This window comes from Notamacropus eugenii, chromosome Y, assembly GCF_028372415.1.
Source record: "Notamacropus eugenii isolate mMacEug1 chromosome Y, mMacEug1.pri_v2, whole genome shotgun sequence".
Lineage (NCBI taxonomy): Eukaryota > Metazoa > Chordata > Mammalia > Diprotodontia > Macropodidae > Notamacropus > Notamacropus eugenii.
This window is the reverse complement of record NC_092880.1, coordinates 9,272,171-9,280,753: the sequence shown is the minus strand read 5'-3', so window position 1 is coordinate 9,280,753 and position 8,583 is coordinate 9,272,171. Positions and strand designations below refer to the sequence as shown.

Here is an 8,583-nt window from a genome sequence, read left to right as displayed (position 1 = left end):
TTCTCTTGTCATCATGTCTTCCCTCCTTTCATTATCTTTTTGTCAGTTTAACATCCTGGATAACTTTCTCTCTGAATATTCTGTCATCTTCTCTGCTTCTTGCTCTGATACTTATATGAGTGAAATGATTCTTTTCACCACTGCTACCTTTAATGAGGTGAACACGCTTGTGATCATCCTTACCCCTTACTTTTTTATTTTGATCACTGTCCTGCAGATGAATTCAGTTACGGGGAGGCAAAAAGCCTTCTCCACTTGTGCCTCACATTTCATGACCATCACTATCTACCATGGGACAATTCTCTTCCTCTACTGTGTGCCCAGGAATCAAAACCTCAGGGAAGAGGTGAAAGTGTCCTCTGTCTTTTATACAGTAATAATCCCTATGTTGAACCCCCTGATCTACAGTCTGAAAAACAAAGATGGGAAGTAAATAGTCAACAATTTAAAGGTCACCAAAATCTTACCTCAATTAATTCCGTCTCATTGATTCTGTGCCCTTACAGCTTTATAGTACATTGAAACACCTCTGTCATTCAACAATACTAACCATTGTTCTGTTCCTTATGCACAATCATTTCCCCAATTCATTTTAATTTCTTCTGTTATTCATTAGCAATTTGATTGTGATTTCAATGGATCAGTGACCTTATCGTTATGAATATTCCCTCCAATTCTTTCACCAGCCAGGCATCCTTACCTTCTCCAGATGTGAAATGCTTGTTTATATCTTTCCACCCCACTAAAGGGGATCTGTTTATGTCTTCTGATAGATCTGCCTGTTTCCAATCTTTCCCCACTCAAATCTATTCTTCATTCAGCCATGAAAGTGACCTTTCTAAAGTACAGATTCAGACATGTCACCCCTTACTCAATAAACTCCAGTGACTCCCTGCCACCTCCAGAATAAAATTCAAATTCTTCTCTCTGGTATTCAAAGCCCTTTATACCCTAGCCTACTTCAATCTTTCTAGACCTCTGATATCCTACTCCTTGTCACATACTCTGATACAGTGAACAACCTCTTCAGCAGTCCTCCAACAAGAATCTTCATCTATCAGCACTAGGACATTTATCTGGCTGTCTCTCATCCTCAGATTTATCATCCTCCTTGTGGAAACTTTATGGTTACCTTCTTTCATTATGGTTTCCTTTATTTGCCAACTAAAATCACATTTTCTACTAGAAACCTTTAAAAACCTCTCTGAATTCTAATGCTTTCCCGTTGTCAATTATTTGTTTACACTGTATATAAATCCTATTTAAGTATTTGCTTGCTTGTTATCTCCCACATTAGATTCTGAGCTCCTTGAGGACAAGGACTCTATTTTGTTCCAAAAGAGACAAATACATCTTCAATACTAAGCACAATGTCTGGCACATAGTGGGAGCTTAATAACTGTTGATTGGCTGACAATATGATCCAGTGCTAGAAAACATTTTCTTTTACGTTCCAGTGCACCAGGTACCAGTGCAGCTATTTAACTGTCCATCTGAGACAAATTATGTTGAATATATGTCTGGCCCATTTCCTTTTTGATCATGTTTCAAGAATGATCCCTTTTCTTTTTTGCTTACTCGTCCAATGCTGCCATGTTGCATCTTCTTCCTTATTTTAAGATTGTATAATTTCTCAATTAAATTTTTTAAATTGGCATTATTTTTAATATTGAGTGCAAATTCTCTCCCCTCTCTGTCTTTGAGAAGGCAAGCAATTTGATATAGATTATACAAATGAAGTAATAGAGAACATCTCCATATTAGCCATGCTGCAAAAGAAAATTCAAACAAAAACAACAAAAGTAAAGTTTTTTTTTTTAAGAATTTTTCAATCTATATTCATACTCTATCATTTCCTTAATCAGAGTTGGATAGCATTTTTCATCACAAATACTTTGGATATGTCTTGGCCCATTGTATTTCTAAGAATAGCTATGTCAATCACCGTTGATAACCATACTACCTGTTACTGCTGCCGTGCACATTGTTTTCCTGGTTTCAACTTGCATCTCTTCATGCAAGTTTTCCCGGGGTTTTCTGAAAACATCTGGTCAATTATTTTAATGGCACAATAATATTACATCACAATCACATACCACAACTTTTCCCACCATTCCCCATTTGATGAGCATTTCATCAGTTTCTTATTCTTTGCCACCACAGAAAGACTTGCTATAAATATTGTGTATATGCCGGTCTTTTTGTTTTTCTTCTATCTCTTTGGTGTACAGATCTAATACTGTTCTTGCTGAGTGTTCTTTGGGCAGAATTCCAAATTCCTCTCCAGAATGGTTGGATTAGTTCACAACTCCACCAATAGTGTATTGGTGTCCCTATTTTTCCACATTGCTTACAGTATTTGTCTTTTTCTTGGTCTGTCATATTAGCCAATCTGATAGGTATAAAGTGGTAACTCTGAATTGTTTAAATTTGCATTTCTCTAATCAATAATGATTTACGGCATTTTTTCATGTGACTATAGATAACTTTGATTTTGTCTCCTGAATAATATTTATAGCCTTTGACCATTTATCATTTAAAGAATGACTCATAGTTTTATAAATTTGACTCATTTTTCTATATACTCAAAAAATGAGGTTTTTAGTCAGAGAATCTTGCTGTAATTCCTCATCCTATTCCTACCAATTTCTTCTAATTTTGACTCATTGCCTTTGTGTGTACAACCCTTTTTTCAATTTAATATAACCAAAATTATCAATTTTGCATCACATAATGTTCCCTATCACTTCTTTGGTCATAAATTCTTTCTTTATCCACAGATCTGACACATATGATATTCCATTCTTCCCTATTTTTTCTGATATCATCCTTTATTTTTAAATCACATAACCATTTTAACCTTTTCTTGCTTTATAGTGTGAAATGTTGTTTTATACCTAGTTTCTGTCATATTGCTTTCCAGTTTTCCCAGAAATTTTACTCAAATATTGATTTATTGTCTTGAAATCTTAGACTTTTGGATTTGCCATAAAACAGATTACTAATATCTTTTACTGTTTTGTACTTAATCTGTTTTACTGATTTACCAATCTGTTTCATAGGTAATAACAGATTCTTTTGATAATGACTACTTTGTAATGCAGTTTGAGATCCATACTGTATCAACCTTCAGAGTTTCGTCTAAAAAAATAAATGAAAAAATTAGGTCATATGCACATGTTTATTTTTTTCCAACCAAGTGGAGCATTGTAACGGTAATTATGAGAGTTAAAGGTCTTCTCCAGGTATTAATTGGCCTGCCCATTAAGAGAAGTTTGATTGAGGGAGATTCGCTTTGTGGCCAGGCCCATAATTTTTTTTAATTTCTAATGAAGCACTAGTTCTCAAGGGTTGTGATGCTCTCTGGCTCTGTATAAATATACAGTATTTAGATACTGTGAGGTGGGGTTTTCCTTTGGGATTTATTCATTGGAAGTGTTTGTTTGACCAAATGAGATTCTGGGTAGCCACTAAGAAGCCCCTCCACGTTGAAAACCCATATGGTAGTGCTTCTCTCTCTGGTAATTATTTATTTGTTTTCAGACAGCTAGATCTGTCTGTTGATCGGTGATGTATGTATTGCTTATGGTCAGACAGTTGGAAGCCCTGTCTGTTAATTTTGATTTCTCTCTGCATTTTCTCTGAAGTTCAGGGTGCTGACTTTTTCCCCTGAACAAAATATGTGTTTGATTGAAGTATATTGTTGACCCCTACAAAGTTTCCTTTCATTTTAGAAAATCATACTCCTTTCTGTGTGACAAGGTCTTTGTTATTACCAGCATGCATAAAGAGGTACAGTCAAAACTGAGCTCTTTTGGGTGTTAAACTCCATAGTTTATATAACATTTCAACAAGGGCTGATGTCACTTCCTCATTTCACACCCTCTGAACAGGGAAAGTATCAGTATATTAGACTACTCTCAGCTATCCCAAACCAATCCCAGTCTTGGGGTATCTAAACAAAAGAATCCATTTCCACCCAAGTTTGAACACAGCATAACTGGCTTCCCTACTTGAGATTAAATTCCTTGCCAACTTGGATGGGGGCTGACCAGAATAAGGAGAGTCAATGCAGTGTCATTATCAATAATGTCCCTCTGAAAAACAACAACAGCAATAACAACAAATTAAACTTAAACGCAGCACTTTGGAAAGAAGAGGAGAGCTGTGAATCTTTCAGATATTGCTAACTAATCATATCTTTCAAAACTTCTAAGTTACCTTACTTCATATTATTTTTATTTGACTCCATTGATATCCTAGACATTCTACTTATCAAATTTTTATTTTCTGTAGCTCTATAATATGTATGTATATGTATACATATATGTGTATATATGTATATATGTATGTGTATATGTGTGTACACATATATATACACATGTATATGTGTGTGTACACACACATATATGTATGTATATATTTGGAATTTGGTTAGTATGGGTCTAAGTACGTTAATTTAGGTGGAATAATCATTTTTATCATATTGAACAGCCTATCCATGAGTGGCATACGTTTTTTCCAAATTGTTATGATCTGACTTTATTTCTGTGAAAAATGATTCGAAATTTTGTTCATGTGGTTCCTGGGTTTGTTTTGGCAAGAAGACTCCCAACTGTTTTATGTTATTTATGGTTACCTGTTCTGTGTCTTTTCACTGGACCTAGATGGTTCTGCAGGGCAGAGTGAGGCTCCTGACTTTGCACAGCCCTGCCTCACTTAAATCCAATTCACTTGGAAATTAGAACATCACGTTCTTGTTGTCATTGGTCCTCTGAGAAAGAAAGAAATGCACCAACAGCTATTTTAAATAGAATTTCTCTTTCAATATCTTAGTGCTGGACTTTCTTGGCAATATATAGAATTGCTGGTGATTTATGTAGTTTTTTTATATCCTGTAATAGCTGACCTTGTTAGTTATCTCAACTAGTTTCTAGTATATTCTCTGGGATTCCCTAAGTATAGTATCATATCATCTATAAAGAATGCTATTTTTGTGGGCAGAGCCAAAATGGTGGCATAAAAGGATGGACCTGCTTTGGCTGTCACCCCATAACCCATAAAATTTCTGTAACAAATTCCTCTAAACAAATTCTAGAGCAGCATAAGCCACAAAATGACAGATTGAAACAGATTTCCAGCCCAACACAGCCCAACAGGAAGGATCTATCTCATCTTGCTTGGAGCAGAGCACAGCACAGCACAGCCCAGGCCATGTGGCAAGGACAAGACTGTAGCAGGCTTTAGGGCATGGATTCATGGGTAGCAGCTGTGGTTCCCAGATTCCTCAAACCACAAACGCCAAAGACAGCTTCAAAGGTCAATAAGAAAACTCTTTCACTTGGGTGAGAGGGAACTGTGATCTGGTCTCAGCCCCAGCTCCAGAACAGCAGCAGCCATTGTGACTGCAGCAGTAGTATCCACTTTTGGAGCCCTCTGCCTGAACAACCTGAGGTAATTGAGTGGCTGATGTGGATCTCAGCCCTGAGTGGCAGTCCTGGGGTGAGGAGGAAAACTGCCGCTGACATGGTGGAGCTGGTGGTGGCTATGGAGAGGGAAACCTACAGGCATTTCCAGTGCAGAAATGAGTGCTTGTGGTTACTCCAAGACCAGAGTGCATGCCAGGAGAGGAATAAACTCCTTTCCCTTGATTGTGCCATCTTGGAGGAATTGAGAACTTACAGTTCCCTGGAGATAGTTCAGAGATCAACGGTACAAAACCTCTGAAGACTATGGTAATATATGCTCCACTTGACAAAGGACTCAATAGTCAAGTAACTGGATGGGTAAATGTCCCAGAAAGGGAAAAAAAATAAGACTACAGAAGGTTACTTTCTTGATGAAAAGAAAGTTCTCCCATCTTTTTGGATGAGGAAGAACAAAGTATACAATTAGAGGAAGACATCAAAGTCAAGGCTTCTACATCCAAAATTTCAAAACAGTATGCAATTGTTGTAGGCCATCGAAGAGCTAAAAAAGATCTTGAAAATCAAGTAAGAGAGGTGGAGGAAAAATTGGGAAGAGAAATGAGAGTGATGACATAAAGTCATGAAAAGTGAGTCAATAGCTGGCTAAAGGAGACCCAATGAAATGCTGAAGAGAATAGCACCTTTAAAAATAGACTCACTATTGCTATGAGGAATGAAGAACAGGAAGACTGCAGGGAAGTCTGGATAAGCATATATGAATTGATGCTGAGTGAAAGGAGCAAAACCAGGAGAACTTTGCACACAGCAACAACCACAATATGTGAGAAATTTTTCTGGTAGACTTCGTACTTCACTGAAATGCATAGACTTAAAAAATTTCCAATGGGTGGTTCAGGGAGCCAAGATAGCAGAGTGATAGGTAATTGCTATCTCCCTCCCCTTATTGATCTTGACGAATACAGAGAATATCTCCCCAGGAAAAACCCTGGAAAAATGGGAGCAGTAAAAGAGGTAAACAGACTCTTAACCCGTGAGGCTAGAAAGATCACTAAAGAGGGTTCTTCTTGTTGTAGCCACAGGTGACCAATGCAGGATCAGAGCTGTCCCAAACAACCACACCTCAACAAACTGGGAGAAGATCCTGAACCCTCAGGGGTGTGAAGCCAGCAACTGCCAACACCAGGACGTCAGGCATGCCTCAGTACCCCAGTGGAATTGGGAAGAAACTAGGACAGATAGCTGAGCATGCCTAGGCTCTAGCTCGGCAAAGGAGCCTCAGTTGTCCAGACCACATCCCCCTCACACATAACGAGATAACTAGTTAAGTGTGATTGTATACGAAATAGCCAGCAGCTACTGTATCTAGTTAGTGATTGTAGAACACTGAAAACAAATAAAATTTAAAAAAAATTTCCAATGGACTCTCGTGGCAAAACACCTTCCACATCCAGAGAAAGATTTATGAAATTGTATCACAGACAGAAACAGACCATTTTCTCTTGTATTATGTTATAATTTGTCTTGTTTTATGGTTTCCCCATTCATTTTAATTCTTCTATGCAACATGCATTTAATAGGAATGCTGCTGTTGAACCTATATAAGATTATATGCCATCTCAGAGAGGGAGTGGGGACAGAGGGAGGAATAAGGGGAAGGGAGTGGGAAAAAAAATTAAGGTATATCGAAGTGATTGTTGAGGAATGAAAACAAATAAAATAATTCAATTTAAAAAAATACAGACTAACCTAAATGGCAAAAGAGGTCCAAAAAGCCAATGAGAAGAAGAATGCTTTAAAAAGCAGAATTGGCCAAATGGAAAAGGAGGTTCAAACGCTCACTGAAGAAAACTGTTCTTTAAAAATTAGAATGGAGCAGATGGAAGCTTTATGAGAAACCAATACATTATAAAACAAAACCAAAAAAATGAAAACATAGAAGACATTGTGAAATATCTCACTGGAAAGACACTGGCCTGGATAATAGATTCGGGAGATAAAACTTTAAAATTATTGGTCTAACTGAAAACCATGATTAAAAACAGAGACTAGACATCATATTCCAAAAAACTATCAAGGAAAACTGCCACGATATTCTAGAACCAGAGGGTAAAATAGAAATAGAAATAATTCACTGATCACCTCCTGAAAGTGATCCCCAAAGGAAAAGACCTAGGAATATTTTAGCCCGATTTTAGAGTTCCCAGGTGAAGGAGAAAATATTACAAGCAGCCAGAAAGAACCAATTCAAGTATTGTGGAAATATAATCAGGATAACAGAGGATTTATCAGATTCTACACTAAGGGATTGAAGGGCTTTGAAATATGATATTCCAGAGGTCAAAACAGATAGGATTGCAACCAAGAATCACCTATTCAGCCAACTTGAGCATAATACTACTGGGGAAAAATGGAATTTCAATGAAATAGAGGACTTCCAAGCATTCTTGTTGAAAAGACCAGAACTGAGTAGAAAAATTGACTTTCAAATACAAGAATCAAAAGAAACATGAACAGGTAAACAGGAAAGAGACGCCTTAAGGAACTTATTAAATTTGAACTGTTTACATTCCTATTTGAAAAGATGTTATATGTAACTCATGAGACCTTGTTCAGTATTAAGGTAGTTAGAGGGAATATATATATGTAAGTGCGTATGGGTATGATTGCACGCATATTATATATGTGCCATTTTGCATATGTACATGGGTTTATGTGTGTATTTTATGTATATATTTATATGTATATGTGTGTATACACACATGTACACACATGCACATATATACACATATGCATGCATGTACATATGTGTATATACATGCATGTCTATATGTGCATATAAAAGTTCATATATATATATACATATATGAATATGTGTCCGTGTATACACACACACACACACATACATAGACAGAGGGCACAAGGTGAGCTGAATATGAAGGGAAAATACCTAAAGGACAAATTTTACTGTTGATCGAATGTACTAGGAGTAAGAGAAAGGGAGAGGTAGAATGTAGGAAATCATCTCACATACAAAAGGGAAGGAAGAGTTTTTTCAATGGAGGGGAAAAGGGGGGAGATGAAAGGGAATAACTGAGCCTTACTCTCATGGGATTTGGCTCAAGGAAGAATAACACACACTCACTCGGATCTGGAA

The 8,583-nt window shown here is 36.9% G+C and overlaps 1 pseudogene; it reads right to left on the bottom strand.

The window, feature by feature from the left end:
• LOC140516782 (olfactory receptor 5W2-like) overlaps positions 1-8,583 on the bottom strand; it is a 197,441-nt pseudogene that overhangs the window by 65,802 nt on the left and 123,056 nt on the right.